The sequence below is a fragment of the Schistocerca gregaria genome, chromosome 6 (genome assembly GCF_023897955.1).
Source record: "Schistocerca gregaria isolate iqSchGreg1 chromosome 6, iqSchGreg1.2, whole genome shotgun sequence".
In the NCBI taxonomy this organism is placed as follows: Eukaryota; Metazoa; Arthropoda; class Insecta; order Orthoptera; family Acrididae; genus Schistocerca; species Schistocerca gregaria.
In genome coordinates, this window is record NC_064925.1 from 569,511,054 (window position 1) to 569,528,509 (window position 17,456).

The 17,456-nt window shown below is 41.8% G+C and overlaps 1 protein-coding gene across 24 annotated transcripts in view; it reads right to left on the minus strand.

Annotated features, from left to right (window-relative positions):
* LOC126278218 (CUGBP Elav-like family member 2) overlaps positions 1-17,456 on the minus strand; it is a 2,351,537-nt gene that overhangs the window by 1,424,415 nt on the left and 909,666 nt on the right. The gene's annotated exons all lie outside the window — the stretch shown is intronic.

A 17,456-nucleotide genomic window follows, 5' to 3' on the forward strand; every position in this document is an offset into this window, starting at 1 on the left:
GAGTTCATGAAATTAGGAAGAAGACAAGAGCGGGTAGAATTTCTCGAGATAGATGGCAAGAGGTTCAAGAGAGTAGACCAGTTCAAATACTTGGGATCTTGGTTTACCACGGACAACAACATAAAAATGGACATCAAGGGAAGAATAACAGTGGGAACGAAATGCATGCATTCCCTCAGAGAGACGCTCGGCTCTAAATTGATCTTAGTGAACACTAAGATAGAAATCTGCAACACAGTGATATGCTCAGCAGTAATGTACGGTTCAGAAACATGGTGCATGACTAAGCGAGAAAGTTAAAAACTATTAATATTTGAAAGAAGAGTAATGAGGAAGATATGGGGACCTGTTTTAGATAACGGATAATGGATGAGGAAAACAAGGAAATATATCTTCTGATGCGACAACCAACTATCCTACAGAAGATAAAGAGCAAAAGAATACAATGGGTGGGCCATGTAGCCCGTATACCAGATGGATGACAGGCGAAGATGGCACTAGCGGGGAAACCAAACACCAAACGCCCCACTGCCCGACCAAGGCAGCGCTGGATGGACGACCTGGTCCGTAAGAGCATGCAAATATGTAACAGGACACAGATGATGCTCTACTGAACAGTTTTAGGTAGCGAACCTGAGGTAGGAGAAGTCAGCTTAAGGAGATAACAGGAATAAAATCACAATACTGTGTACTTTTTTGTTTACATGCAAATATCGTATATGAAACAATGAACATACTATTTGTACTGTATCTTACAAAATGTGCTGAAAGTGATGGCATCAACCTCAATGCAAGCATGATGTCGGCGCGCACAAGATTCTGACGCACCCTGACAAATATCCCTGGTGGCTTTTCCATTACATCATATGCAGCTACAATTTTGGCAATTACTTGTTTCCTTGCAGGAAATAAGGAATGTAGATGTGAATAAACAGCCCAGTACGTGTAAACTTGTGGGAAAGTTACTTGCAGATAAGCTGGAAAACAGTAATGCTAGAAAAAGCGGTAGACAAGTTTACTTCTATACCTCCTCAAGCTGGCTTCTTCAACCTCATGTTTACTACATCAAATTCTTCAGTGGAGCATTTGCTATGTCCTGTTACATTCTTGCACGCTCTTACGGAAGCAGCCTATGTATTGCAATGACGATATTTCGCAATTTTCAAACACACATACAGAAGAATTTTACAAAGTATTATAAATTAAATAAATATTAAAAACATCTTTAGTAATTAAGGAGAAAAAATAGAAGTCAGATTTCAAATTCGTTGATTTCCCAGCTGCAACAGGTTACTCGTTGATATCGAACTCATCCAGTCCGCTTTGTAAATTATTTTGTAATAACATAAACTGCGCATTGTGTTTGTTAGCTATTCAAAATATTTATAGGAAATACACTAAGGAAATACACTATCAACATGTCAGATATCCTGCTTGTGAATCACGGACTAGATGAAAACATGAAGAGAAGAGAGTTGGTGCATTTGATTTATGGTTTTACAGAAGTATGATGAAAGTTAAGTGGGATTATAGGATGCGGAATGAGGAGGTTCTCCGCAGAATCAGAGACAGATATGTGGAAACCGACGATTGGAAGATGGGGTATGATGACAGCGTTTCCGGTAAGACATAACTGCCAACTGCGGAAGAGGAAACCTAGAGGGCAAAAACTGTAGAGGATGGCAGATTGGAATGTGTGAAACAAATAATCGAGTGGTTTGGATGTGGGTGCTGCTCTGAGATGAACAGATTGATGCAAGAGAGGAATTCACAGCGGACGCGTCAAAAGGCTCAGAGGATTGATGATGAAAAAAATGATACTTTTAAACCACCTGTGATCATTCATGCTCTGCTCTGATGTGATCTGCTGTTTTCTAGATGCCACTTACATCTTTTCCTCGGTGACGCATACAGTGGTGGGAGCTTCTGACTGCTTGTAGAGAAACGATATTTACATGTTTGGTCAAGGAGAAAAGGCTGACTAGCTGACAGTTTTGCGACGTCCGACATAGCTAAGAAACGAATAAAAATTGTCCACGTGAATACTGAATCCATCTACGAATCACACCTAACAACTACATACCACGCAGTTATATTGTTTCTTATCCGTGGAAGAGAGGCAAAATGCATTCAGAGAACATGGAGCGAATTGAAATTACGTTTCCCAGTCAGTAGACAGACGATTTAACTCAATAGACATGTCACGGTGTACAGGCGAAAACCATTACATTCAATTAAACTTCGTGCATAGCAGCTCCTCTGTTTCCAAACGGCCGTGTCTGAGGTTTACGAGGTCCGCGCGTTAGCTGGACGTCAGAACTTCGTTCCGCTACAATAGCGCACGCAAACCGGCAACCCGCTGACGTCACTACATTACCGTATTTAACTCCCAGAGAACCGCACAATTCATTTCCACATTGCATGATAATCGTTATCGGTGTCTCCTACCTGAGCTATTTCTTCTTTCAACTTCTGTTTTCATCTCATCATACCTGGTTATGTTAAACGCTAGTGACAAATTGTTCAAATATCCTTGTCATGTAACATAAATCAAGTCTTAGAATTTTAGCATGTATGTCAAAGTCTTGCACACTTCTTGTTGTGGGCAGGTCGCGTCCTTTTAAATCGTTTTCTCTTGCATCCCACATGAATTGTTCATTGCTTCACTAATTCAGTAAAAGTGAATTCCGAGTTGGTTCCGCGAAAACGACACGCCTCCTTCCTTCCTTTCACACACCTTTCTTTGAAAATAAGAGGAATGGAATGATGATGTTGCTGGAAACATTAGCAATGAGTAACCGTTTGTCACGGAACAGAAAAATAGTTGGAAGAGAATGAAAGTAGTTTTACTCTTCTATTTTATAAAATTCAGTTCCATCGGTAACCCCACCATACACTACCAAAACTACGCGTTAAACTCGTACTGTAAACAATTTTTTGATACAGGAGCACTTGAACGATACTTGCAACACTGATTGTTCATAAAACATACGTTGTAACGAAAAGAAATGTGACACCATTTTTTCGCTATGTCAATACGTCAGTACCTGTTAATGAAAAAATTTAAAGGTGCTGAGGGAGCAAACCACTGTCTTACTTACTTCCATGATTGCTGACAAGTAATGCCTCCAAATTTTTTATTCTGTTCTCAATATCAGTTAAGGTATTACGTGTCATGTATATTTCTCGGTTGACTTTCACACTTCGTTGATGCAAGTTGTAACCCTTTGCCTGTATCTTTATTCTTCATATCAGCATAGTCGTAGAGTGATCCGATTTGTAGCGTGTAAAAGGCGATGTCTAATGTAACGGTATCGGTGCGTGAAAAACGTAGTTCTGTATTAGAGTTTTGAATGTGAAGAGTGCGTCCACACATGGAGTATCCTCTCCTTCTGCATGACAATACCAAATCACACACGAGTACTGCGTCATCTACCACAATACGATGGCGTGTGTTTGCTGTCGTCGATCGCCCTCCACGTCCCGACTTGGACCCATCTGATTTTCGTCTGTTTCCAAAACCTAAAGAACGCCGTAGAGGCGCTCGCTTTGATAGTGACGATATGGTGGGAGCAGAAAGGAGGTTGTGGATCCGCGAATGAAGTCAAACATTCTATAGTGACTGTAGCAACAAACTGATCTCTCGATCAGAGAAAAGTGTTCACCGCCAGGGTGACTACGTTGAGAAATAAATACGTAGTCATGAAGAACATCGGTGCAGACTGTTAATAACGTTTGTTTTGTTGAAAAGGCTGTAAGAGTTCTCACGTAAAAAATTCGTAGGCGTTACCCTTCATCAAGTCTTCGCATTTCATGTTATTGGTAAACACAATCGTAGAAGGTTATGAATTAATCGTAAACATGATACGAAAAATTTATTCATAGGCCTTAATGTTGAAGCTTGATTTTCTGTATGCGTTGTAGGAGAAGAGGGTAAGAAATGAGACAACCCACATGGATAAAAGCAGCAGAATTTTTCAGAAATGTTCCTAGTGGAGATTTTTAACGGTTTTGGCTATAGTGCTGTTAGCAATATGGCAGCTTTCATCAGCTGACGGTCGGCCCTATATATCCGTTTCATTTTCGTTCAGTGCGACGTGACGTAAGCGAAATGCCCTTTTGTAGTGTCAAAACGTTCTAGAGGTGGAAACTTTTCCAGTCTCTCGATGCCAAAGGTTGTCTGGTGTCAGAAGGTCGTGTAGGCAATGGTATACCACTAGGCGAATGTTTTCACCGGACCAGCTTCTTCGAAAGAGCCACCTCTAGTCATCTCGAGCTCAATTCTGGCGCCCGGCTCTTGCACTACACGCCTGTCTCTGCAATAGTCATAATTGCTTGGACAAACTTGCCTGTTTTACTCCAGTGGAGACATCGCGCTAGTGAATGTAGTGTCGTGGCTGCATTCGAAACTCCCATATCGCGATTGAGAATAACTACATTTACATCTGCATCTGCCACTACGAACTGAATGCTGAAGGTTGTTAGTAAGATAGTACATGTTAGGGGTTCTTACTGTTCCAGTCACATATGAAACGAGAGACGACTGACCGTTGAAAGGCGCCAGTGCGTGCTGTAATAGGTCTGATATTGCCTTCAAGCTACCTACAAGAGCAACACATTAGGTTGGATCGCACGGATATTCTGGGATCCATGGCACATGGGTTTTTGTAACCAATCGCCTTTTCAGACTGATTGCATCTGCATAGGATTCTACCAATGAACTGAAGCCTATCACTTGCTTTACCTATCACTGAGCCTATGCAATCGTTCCATCTCATACAGCTACACGTTGTTACATCCAGGTACTTGCCTGATTATAATTGCAAATAAACGATATTACAGTAATACGATGCCAAATGTTTTCGTCTTGTGGAGGTCACAAGTTTACATTTCCGAACATTGAAAGCAAGTTGATAACGGCTGCAACACTTTGAAATGTTATTAAGGTCCGACTCAATATTTGTACAGCTCTGTTCAGATAGTACCTCCTTCGTTGATGGTCTACATTTCCCGAGGCTTCTACCAATGAGTGTCAGTCTGGCACCTGCCTATCATGTGGTCGTTCCACTTTAAATTGCTGCAATCGTATAATCACACAATAGTAGATGTTTCTCTCAATTTACACGAAATACGTTACATTTGTTTACGTTCTTCATAGCGCACAACAAAGAAAGAGATTTATTAAAAAAAGGTGGCATTTTCCCTTTCGCTGCATCAATTTCATTTGTTTAGAACTATTTTCAGCGTTCTTGTACATTCTCAAGTAATTTTGTCGTTCTATATAAAATAGGATATATTATTTTAAGTCCAAAAATAGAAATGTAATAATTTAAAACTAAACGTATTTTAAATACGTTTACCTGTAATAGAAAACTATGCCTTACACAACGAAATGATAGCTTCTTCAAATTTGTGTTTTCTATTCGTATTGGTTCACAAATGAATTCTTCTTGTTTTGACAGCTTGACATTTACGAAAGTGCTGCACTGATGAAAGAGTAAAGCTAAGCCTGGAATAAATAGAATAATAACTTCAAATAATTTGACTGTGTATTTATGTGTATATCTTAAGGAAGTAAGAATAGTAAGAAATAAAACACTATGGAGAATAAAGTAAAATAAACTAATTATTAAAATATATCGTGAGGTATAGATGATTTGTGAGTTGTCATTAGCAGAATAAAAGTGAAGTTATCGAGGAACTTTTCGTTTTCTAGATTCCTTTGCTCAGGAAATATACTGTTTGTTTTAACTTTCATCAAGTAAGACTGCCGCGCGGTGCGAGCTGCCACGTCCAGGATTGGCCTGCCTCTCCCGCCGGGGGTTCGAGTCCTCCCTCCGGCATGGGTGTGTGTGTGTGTGTTGCTCTCATCGTAAGTTAGTTTTAGTAGTGTGTAAGTTTAGGGACCGATGACCTAAGCGGTTTGGTCCCTCGTAAATTCACGCTAATTTCAACATTTTTTTTTCCAAATAAGACGTTAAAGCATAGCTATAGTATTTGAAATGATTATTCCATTTACTCGATGCTTAGCTTCAATGTTTGACAGCCATGCTGCGAAAACAACAAGACGTCATCTGTGAACCAACACGAATAAAAAGCACAAATTTAAGGACGCTATCATTTCAATATGTAAAGCATATTTTTCTATTGCTAGTAAATGGATTTCAAATAAATTTACATTCACAAAATTACTTTTATATTCATGGAGGTAAAAATAAAATATTCTATTTTGTATACAACAAAAAAATCACTCTGGAATGACGACAGCAAAAATCTGTACCCGACTGGGACTCGAACCCGGAATAGCCGCTTTACGCGAGCGGTCGCGTTAACCGCTTCGTCCATCCGATCACGAATCACGACCACACCCAAACTTCTATTGCCGTCGTCCACGTGTCACAACCTGCACTCCCACATTACGTGTGTTTCCGCCCAGGAAGGTCACATTTTTGGACTGTCGAGGTCCTGGTATTGGCGAATAAATAAGAAATAGCAGTGGCTGTTATTAAGAAGACGGGGCGTCCCTGTTAATAACGTAGGCGCCACTTCGTCGTATTTCCATATGTCGCTACAATATTCTAGCGTTGCGGCTTCTTCTTATGCAACAGCATTATCCACAAAATGCCTTTGGAAGTACAGACGTTATCCACTAGGTCATCGATATATATTGTGCAATGTCCAATAAAACTCCCTAGAGTCGACATTTACGGGCCGTCGATGGTTTAGAAGTCAACGATGGAATCGAAATCAGCATCGATAATCTACCGTCACGGCACATCCCCAGTCAGCGCCGCAGTGGTTTAGGAGAGGGGAAGAAACGGTTGAACAGATGGCACCAGTTGCGCGCGCTGGCTGCCGGCCGGACGCCGGCGTCGCCGCGGGTCGCGACCGCTCCGCTTCCCTCCCCCCCCCCCCCCCCCCTCCCCACCACTGCTGTCTGTTTACGCATCCTCGTTAAGGCCGCAGCCGCGTAAAAAGTGCTCGCAGCGGCTCGCCGCGCAACGGCAAGTGGCCTCGCCGGCTCAGCACAGCCGCCGCCGCCGCTGCAGATCGATCGCGAGCCGCTCGGCCAGGCCTGCTCGCGGCTGTTTACAGCCGCAGCCGCTCGGCTCCGCCCCAGGACACGGCCGCTCCTGACCGAGAGAGCCAACGCGACAGGCTGCTCTTCTCTCCGCCATCTCTCTATCCCGTCCATAAACCGCTATATTGACAACGTGCGAGACACGACGGCCGTGCCTCGGCTGATGAAAATTTGCCGACCAGGCGCTGTTTCTAACCGTAAGAAAACGAAACACATGCAGCCGTCCTTTTGATGTCATTTATTGCGTAGCCACCAGTTTCGGCGCTTCAGCGCACCATCTTCAGGCCTTAGTTGATTCTTAAGGGTCATCACGATCCATATATACGACGCATCAGTGGCCAACAACTGGTTTGCGCAGACTACCTGTAACTGTGATGTCGTCTCTCCAACCATCAGTTGTTAACTTCTCTGATTTATCTATTCCGTACGCATTTTACTACTCTATGCAAACACTGCATCACAGACTGATAATTAAATTACTTATTATCACGGAACACTTGTTATGACTTTATCCTGACGTTTACACGAAAAATCTGAAGTGCAGAAGCTGGGAGACACGCTTTTTTTTTTTGTTCCGCTTGATAGTTGACGCCGGCCGCAGTGGCCGAGCGGTTCTAAGCGCTACAGTCTGGAACCGCGCGACCACTACGGTCGCAAGTTCGAATCCTGCCTCGGGCATGGATGTGTGTGATCTCCTTAGGTTAGTTAGGTTTAAGTAGTTCCAAGTTCTAGGGGACTGATGACCTCCGATGTTAAGTCCCATAGTGCTGAGAGCCATTTGAACCATTTAATCGAGAGACGACGTCGCAATTATACGTAGTCTACATAAACCAGTTGTTGGCCACTGATGCGCCGTATACATGGATCCGTGATAACCCCTTCATAATCAAACTAGGGACTGAAGATGGAGCATTTAAGCGCCGAAACCGGTAGCTACTCAATAAATAGCATCATAAGAGCGGGTGTAGGTGTTCCATTTCCTTACAGTAGTGAACGGCCGTAGTCCCCCGGACCTCCTGGCAAAAGGATGGAGATAAAAAATATTTCTATGCGTATTTTCGCGTGAAGACGCATATTCGCTTGTCGGTCGAACCTTCTTGTTTCACAAATCACCGACGGATTTGAATCAGGAATAAGCATCAGTTGACGATATATTGTTGCACCTGGGAGGAAGGGCGCTTCCGTCGGCTTAGCCTGACTGTTCGTCCTGACATTTCACGAGGACACGCTGAAACACTCCACACTACACGCGCAACTGTCTTGAAATTGTTCACAGTTTGATGCGCAAACTTAGTCACCACTTCGATCGTTCATTGTGTCATTACCACGAGTTTTTGATAACGGGAGCGGAAGGCCATATGTAATAAGATCGTAGTCAGTTAGTATGAGACCAACAATGCATGATAAATGCTTGAGCCAACAACGGGTAGATAATGTCCGTACATGTTTGTAGCGGAGTATTCGTTTTGCCTGTGACGTCATAGGGTATCAGTTTAGGCACATGCTTTGTGTGTAAAGTTACAAATTTGTGTAGTGCAAACGCGTTTCCCTAGGACATTGGTTGTGCTGCCATTGTGAAGAGATTGCCGAGAACTGCAATGATTCACAGTCAGACAGTAAAAACATTCGCCAGAATGTAACCAAAAACCGGTATTAAATCGAAAATGCAAGTAATTAAACAGTTGTCAACGAAATTTATCAACAGCTGTGTAACTTAATATGTTATTTTATCTTATTTCGCAGTCTACTAGTATCAGCAATTCAATATGCCATCTTCAGATCCCATTTGCATCTCTACAAATAAAGGAAAATGTCATATAGAGCCATAAATCTCTGGTGCTTCCTTCGAAGACTTGATAGCAACTCACAAGTCTTCGAATGAAGCACCAGTGTAACGACTGAATTCACGACATCCAGACATTTATGGCTCTCTATGACGTTTTCGTTCACTCCTGCTTCCTTTCTCTCGAAATGAAAGAGCCCGAAAATCTCTGAAAGTACGTTCACATCAAACATTCCGTACTTGGCTTTCGTCACGTATTTATAGAATATGCAAAATGTCTTGGTCTTCCCCACATCCTAAACATGTAAAAATAATTTTCTGTACCAATTTTAAGTGCTGCCCATTGTTTTGTTGAGCGTGTCGCTTCGGTGGATTTCTACCACTGATTTGTTGTAAACAATTACCGCACTCAGTTCCAATTTCATGTCGCCAGTCTCCCGAACTCTTTTCGGAATTACAAGATTTCAAACCTTGTGAAATTTTGACACCATCCAAACTTTGTTGTTTGTCTTCTCTATGTCGTAGGAACCGACAGTAGTAATTCCACGTCGTGAAGACTGAGACTCGCCACGTATTGATCTTACACAGTTCACACAGAATCTTCTTCTTTCGAATCTCTCTGAGGTAATGAACATACAGATTCTTCAGAATCACTTTCAATCCACATTTATGTCGTCTCGTTATAGGCTCGGAGGTTTCATAAATGAACTTCGTATTTTATCGCGAGTGACAAAAACATTCAGTAATCGCCGGAACTAGGTTCAAAAAATGGTTCAAATGGCTCTGAGCACTATGGGACTCAACTGCTGTGGTCATCAGTCCCCTAGAACTTAGAACTACTTAAACCTAACTAACCTAAGGACATCACACACATCCATGACCGAGGCAGGATTCGAACCTGCGACCGTAGCAGTCGCACGGTTCCGGACTGCGCGCCTAGAACCGCGAGACCACCGCGGCCGGCCGGAACTAGGGATCGATGAGCTGCGTCGTTTGTGAGTGGATTTCATTTCCTAAGATTTCTTCCATACACTCTCAGCCAGGCATCTAATTGCTGTTGGGCTGGCTTTACGTGGTCGTTGCAGTTTAGATCGGTGCAGACGGTTACTTCGAGAAACTTTACGGTTCTTGCTGTCACAGTGAGTTATAGCCGGCAGCATAATCAAACAATAATGGGTCCTACCGTTTATTTATTCGCAGTACATTACATTTATTTAACTGACAGGTCGTCCGTCACTTTATTGGAGACACAACAATGTTTTTATATACCTGGATATAGCTAGTATTCGAAAGACACTTTTGCTTTCACTTAATCACAAAACTCTTAGGACAACATTGTTTGCGTTTCACTCCAAACATACATGTACTTCTAGAATGAAAATTGGCCTGATAACCAAGGGAAATATATCGAACACCTTGTTTCGGACAGGCACCTAGACAAAAATGAAAAATGTGTGTCTGCGTGTGATTTTTATCTTTCTTCCGCTCTTGAGAAAAGATATAAAAAACTGCGTTTAAATATCATTCACCTACTACTGTATTTGAAGATCAATATTTTTGTACTTTACGATACAAAAAATAGTGCAACTTTGTGTTTAGCTCTTTCCATTCCAATGACACTAAAATTAATAAAGAAATTACTACTACAGAAACAGTACTTCATTTATTATTAGGTGAGTATGAAATCCCGAAACGCAAAAACGAAGCTCGTGCAACTTAATTAATGAAAATATGTGAGTAGGATTTGCTATAGGTATATTGCTACAGTTTCGTCAGAGTCATGGAAAATCAAGAGCCGATATGCGTTTCAGTCTTCACCTGCGGTAAGGGCTAGAAACTGATCTCGACAAAACTGTTTATTACCAGATTTTCGAGTCTGCAACAGATTTAAAGTAATCATTTTACACGATATTTTTATAGCTGTCATAATTGTTTTCCTCAGGTGAACACTTGGAAAATATCGTTTCCTGTTATACGGTCACAGGTTCGAATCCTGCCTCTGTCATGGATGTGTGTGATGTCCTTAGGTTAGTTAGGTTTAAGTAGTTCTAAGTTCTAAGGGACTGATGACCTCAGCAGTTAAGTCCCATAGTGCTCAGAGCCATTTGAACCATTTTTATACTGAAACATCTCCTTTGCGGTGTTAAAGATGACCTAGGCTTCTAAAACTGTGTGTCTAAAGCATTACTCTGGCTTGTCGTACGGTGGAGAAATTACAGGAACTATAAAACAAACATTTACACAACATCACTCTTACACCCGACGTAACTTGCTAATAAAAACACTTTCTGTTGGCTACTGCCCCACAGAATTATGAAATGATATACACAGAAATCAGAATGATGGCAAAGGCGTCGAACCTCTGCAACAAAGCAGGTGTCGAGCGGTATTAATGTATTGGATAATTCAGTCAACTCGTCGGATGTTTTTGCTTACGTGAAATAGCGGATCCGTCACTCTGTGTCCTAGGAACTAACATCAACGCGATACGGGGAATGAATGGGAGTGACTGTGGACCAAACGTAACATCATTGCTGCCATCGGGAAGCGGCATTTTGGCTTGTCCAGTTTGGATTTCTGTTGCTTATTATCTAGGCCGAGCCAAACCAAAGAGGATAACTTTAGGGAAATCGTGTCAACACTAATGCATCTGCAAACTTGGAAAACTTGAGATTAACTAAAAAAAAATTACTTATTATAAAATATGAGTGTAGCTAGTATTCCCTGCGCCCATGAGCAGCGCTGAAGTCGTACTGTGGTTGGTTACTCGTTCATCTTCCTGTCATCAGACAGTGAATTTCCTCAGCACGAACACACACGCTACACAGTTTGCGGCTTATCGGTTTAAAAGCAAGCTCAGTTCAAATCTGCCGATAAAACGGCCAACCACTAGCCAGGTATTACCTTCGTAGACAGTTGTCCGCCATCCGAGAGTCGTGGTAAACCAACAGCGAAGCTGTTTGGCGCACATGATTGCCGAGGGTTCTTCTGTGGTACACCGCATCCGGATTATTGCAATAAAAATAAAATATATGTCTCATGTCGAAAATAATGACTAATTTGTTGGAAGAATTTTTGTTTGTTTGTTGATAAGGCTGATATTTTGAGGAAGGAGATGAAGGATTGCCTATCGGCAGTAATTAGTTGTGCTGATGTGTGTACGTACGCGATACACAGCTGAAATAAACTACTTTGAAATACTGAAGTCATCAGGGATAAAACGCAAGGAACTTAAGTTTTCACGCCAGTTGCACGGAATCGTGACAGCAGTTATGAATCAAAAGACAAAACAGGAGGATAGCAGTAAAGAAAAATGTGGGACTAGGATGTATCCTGCCTTCCACTTTATTCAGTAGTAGATTTTTACAAGCAACGCATTGATTAGCACACTGAACTCACTTTCGGGAGGATGACGGTTCAAATGTAGGATGACGGGCCATCCTGATTCAGATTGTCCATGATTTCCCTAAATCGCTTCAGGCAAATGCTGCGATGGTTCCTTTGATGGGCACGGCCGATTTCATTCGCCATCCTTAAAAGAATCCGAACTTGTGCTGCCTCTCTAATGGGCTCCCTGTCGACGGGTGTTTAATCCTAATCTTTTCTCCATCTTTTTACATCAAGCAGTAAAGGAAATCAAGAACAAAGTTGCCAAAGCAATTGAAGTTCAGTCGAAAGAAATAAAAAGTTCAAGACTTCCCTTTGACGTTACAGTTCTGTCAGAGATGACGAAATAAGACCAGACGAACGTAACAGACAATGTCTTAACAATTCTTTATCTAATGAACAAAAATAGCAACGAAATAAGAGTAACAGAACGTAGTCGAATGAAGCCAGCTGGCGTATTATGAAATGAGATATTGAAGTAGAAGGAGAGTTTGTCCGCCTGGGAAGTAAGATAACTGAGGATGTTAGAGGTAGGGAGAATACAAAATGCTGACTTCTGAAAGAGGGAAATATGTTAACGCCGAATGTAAAGTTAAGTTATAGGAAGGCTTATGTGAAATTATTTGTCTGGATGTGAAACTCAGATGAAAAACAGTGCACATTAAAAGAAAACAGAACCATTTGAAATTTTGTGTTACAAAAGAAAGCTGAAAGTTAGATGGGGAGAGTGGCTAATCACGTAGGAGCGGAGAAATAAGAGCACGACTGACTGGAAGAAGAGATAGATCGACAGGACACGTCCTGAGGCATCGAGGAAAAGCTAATTTTGGAAGTATTGGTGGTAAAAATTGTACAGGAAAAGTGAAGGCTTGAAAACGCAGCACGCATGTACACATGCGTGCAGGTAGCAGCAGTTGTGCGAAGATGAAGAAACTTGAACAGGATAGGCTGGTGTGGAGCACCAAACCAATTTCGGATTTAAGACTGCAACGACAATAAACAAAGCTGATTTGTTTCAAAACGAGGGTCGCACTACTAGGAGTGTAGTACCTAGTAGACAGTATCAATTTTATATGCTTTTCCTTAATGGTTTCCAAAGCTTTATACTTGAAACCCTCGTCAATAAGTTTTTTTAAAGTTAAGCATTTACAGTACGGCCTTGCATTTTAGCGTGAATGTATTCAAGGAACTTCACGCACGTGTGCAGTGTGTACCTGAGAGCCCGTAACTAGCTGATAGCTAGTCCTTCTCAAATACTAGACGGCCAGTTAAGCTCGATTTGCGGTACGTTCTTGCAGCTGATATACGAGATCTGCAGTAAAGCGACTTTCGTGAGAGTGCGTAAAAATGGCTGTGAAAACGAAAAATCCAGCTGCTAGTCGATTACGATCAGCGACTTAATTTTTCATTGCAAACTGGTGTATTGAAGCTGTCTGTCTTTGCCAACAAGTCGTTTATAAGCTATAAGCAACAGGTGAAGGAATGACAAGTCAGTGGTTTTAGGGCGCAGCATTTTCTGCGATCAGGAGAGGCGGCAGGCCTATTGCCCGGGCAGAAGATGTAGCGCGCGCGCGCGTGTGTGTGTGTGTGTGTGTGTGTGTGTGTGTGTGTGTGTGTGTGAAATCTTATGGGACTTAACTAAATGGTTCAAATGGCTCTGAGCACTATGGGACTTAACATCTATGGTCATCAGACCCCTAGAACTTAGAACTAATTAAACCTAACTAACCTAAGGACAGCACACAACACCCAGTCATCACAAGGCAGAGAAAATCCCTGACCCCGCCGGGAATCGATCTCGGGAACCCGGGCGTGGGAAGCGAGAACGCTACCGCACGACCACGAGCTGCGGACATGGGACTTAACTGCTAAGGTCATCAGGTCATCAGTCCCAAAGCTTACACACTACTTAACCTAAATTATCCTAAGGACAAACACACACACACACCCATGCCCGAGGGAGGACTCGAACCTCCGCCGGGACCAGCCGCACAGTCCATGACTGCAGCGCCTAAGACCGCTCGGCTAATCCCGCGCGGCAGAAGATGTAGCTCGAGCACAAGAGTGTTGGAAAATCGTCGTTTGACAAATAGTCGACTCAATACGACTGTTAAAACTTGACACGAAAAACACCGCACGCAACGCATGACTAGATAATGAATGATAGGGAACTTTGTGTAAAATTAATGCTAACATAGTGGGGTTTGAGTACATACAGCTGAAGGGTTACGGATGTATGGAAAGGAATTGTTATCTGATATAGCGTCCGTATGATGAATGACTAGTTTCTTATCTCTCTGCATTAAAGATAAAGCGAGTTTTGTTTTGAAAACGAAAAAGGTGTGTTCCTGCTGAATTTCAAGAATGTGGAACTACAGCAAGAGTTGTCGTGTGTTCTCAAACATTTAGCTAAATAAATGCACCATACAGTATTGTCAAGGGTGGAAAGCTGAGAGCTGCAATTTTCTTGATTTAGACTACCACACCCACACAATGCCGCCGGCATTGTCCAGGTGGTTCCAACGTTCGGGTGAGTATGTTTCTATTACCCCCTAGTAGTTGTCTCACACCAGCGATCACCAGAACCAAATCGATTGAAGAAAACAGTGACTACATTGAGAATGAATACAAATTGTACGTATGCGGATATCACAATTATGCACACGTTTTCAGATGGTAGTGCAGGGCACGAAGTCTAGAAGCACCGCCATGCAAGTAGACGTTCGCAGAAGTACGTGCGGTGAGAAGGCACTAAGTCTCCGTTATAGTGTATTGTGAACTAGAGGAAAGATACCTGATTTTGTGCATTTTCATAATACACAGTAACATTAAGAATTACTTCAATGTCCAGAAAAGGACTTGAAGGTCTCACGTAACGGAAGATAAAATTAGCCTGCAAAATTTTTGCCATGAAATGTTGCGAGAAGTGCCAGATGTCGACAGCTTGCCGCAACGATATTCCGCTGCAGAGTCTTATGGCCATATTGAGCTGTATACGATATTGAATACTCTGCGCCGAAATATCGTTGTAGTTCTCCCGTAAATTGGTAGGATTTTTGGTGTCACCGTGTAAAATGTTCAACGTAGATATTAGTCCGCACAGAACTTGATACTGAAGATAAAGACGCTCTAGGATGGTCAGACATCGGCTTACTATCCGCACCGTCGTCATCAGACGTGAAGCTTGAGTTCGTGTGGACAAAGACGGAGAGAAAATCGACCATGCCATTGTCTGAAGGAACGTTCCTGACATCTGCCTCAACATCGAAAGCTATTTCAGGGCAGCCAGACGCAGATCAGAATCTCAGTCACCAGAGATACGTATTGAATGTTTCGGTTCTGCACTACATTTCTCGCTACGAGGTTTTCGTCAGAAGCTACAACTACGATGAAGGATTATTTGATCGTAAATATTGTCAACTGATGCAGCAGACAAGGTATTTTACGGAACTCTTCCAAGTTGTGACGACTGAGATTTACGAAGCTGAATGATAAGGGGAAGGTACGAGGACATAAAACTCTGTCCGGCAACGTCTGCGATCTTTTAAAGTCTAAAGACCTTCCTCTTCGGTATTGTGGTCTCTGTTAGCACATTCAACGGCAAAACAATGTAACTGGACACAATGTAATTAAAATTTTATTGCCTTCACTAAGTCAGTTCTGAAGTTTATAGTAAAGGTTACTTTTTATTGTCCTATTCTCCGAGGTTCTTTCCTTTCGATTCGCTCGGAATGAGCATGGTAAGGATTAATATATGTGCGTCTCTTAAATGAACTCTTTCTTTCCCCTAACTTTATTTGCCTGATCTCTGCCGGACAGACACGTACGCTCTAGAGACTATTCGCAGTGCCGCTCTTTCAAAGAAGTTTGTTGAAATTTTCCAAACAGATTCTGTATAAACGATAGTGCACATTTCTCGTCTAACATGGAATTTGCAAATTTGTTCACCTGGATTAGAAACAAATAACGGTGACTAACAGCACAATTAATAGCATAACATATTCGTTAGTAACACAGAAGAAACATTACGTAACCTGTTTGAGAAATTTAAGCTGCTTCTAAACATGAGCTCAGGCATGAAATTATTTACTGTTACATAAATCACTCATTCGTTGAGGATAAAAACGACGTTAAGTGTTAGCACATATGAAAGTGTCTCACAAGAAGATACTGAAATGAACTTCGAAGACATATATTTGATAATTTTAACAGTTTGTTTTTACTTTCTTACAAAATTTAAGATACTTTTAAATGTTCGTGTAGTGAACTAAAGAATTTAAATTCGGTGCGTAATAGGGACCTAGATGAAGACTAATTCAATAATTATGCACTTTAAATGAGTCGGGTGCAGATTCTTCCAATTTTGCTTGCTATTTAGATGTGAAGTCATTTACAATTCAATATTCTACAATATTTCTGACAGAACTAGCTAGATTGCCTATTTTCTGATATTTAATGTAAAATGAAAGGGAATATTCCGCCTTCCTCTTGAGCAGTGCTAAAAAACCAGCGAGGAACGTGGATTAGGATGACTTGAATATTAGCCTGTCTAGCCCCAGAAGGTTTGTCGGTAACCTTGGAGTTGTGTTCCACAGGATGACAATGTAATAACCGTTCGAAAACAAGTGTGTGCGCGTTACCGTCGTGACGGAATCAATGCGTCGCAACGCCAGCCTTGAGAGAGAAATGAAAAACTGCTTTTTATGTTGCTGTCTGTTAAACATAAGCATGCCGTGTGACCGCCACGGTCGCAGGTTCGAATCCTGTCTCGGGCATGGGTGAGTGTGATGCCCTTAGGTTAGTTAGGTTTAAGTAGTTCTAAGTTCTAAGGGTCTGATGACCACAGCAGTTAAGTCTCATAGTGCTCAGAGCCCAAACATAAGCATGGCCGTCAGTTTAAAAATGAACTAGCAACGCATCCACAAAATCACGGTCATTCGGTTTTGAAACTGTAACGGTAGCCGTGTTCACTGATTAAATTAGCGGAATTCATATTCGTATATCATGCAAACAATTGTTCTTCTTTAATGCCCAAAAATGTTTCAGCACCTTTGAGCTATTTCCTGCAGTATTATTATATTACCTGGCGTTGTAGAGATTAAGACCTAAATAAAAGTACCTACTGACGATAGTCCAAAGGTGCTTAAATATATTTGTGCAGTATGAAAGAGGGTAAGTGTTTGCATAAAAGACGCGAATGAATTC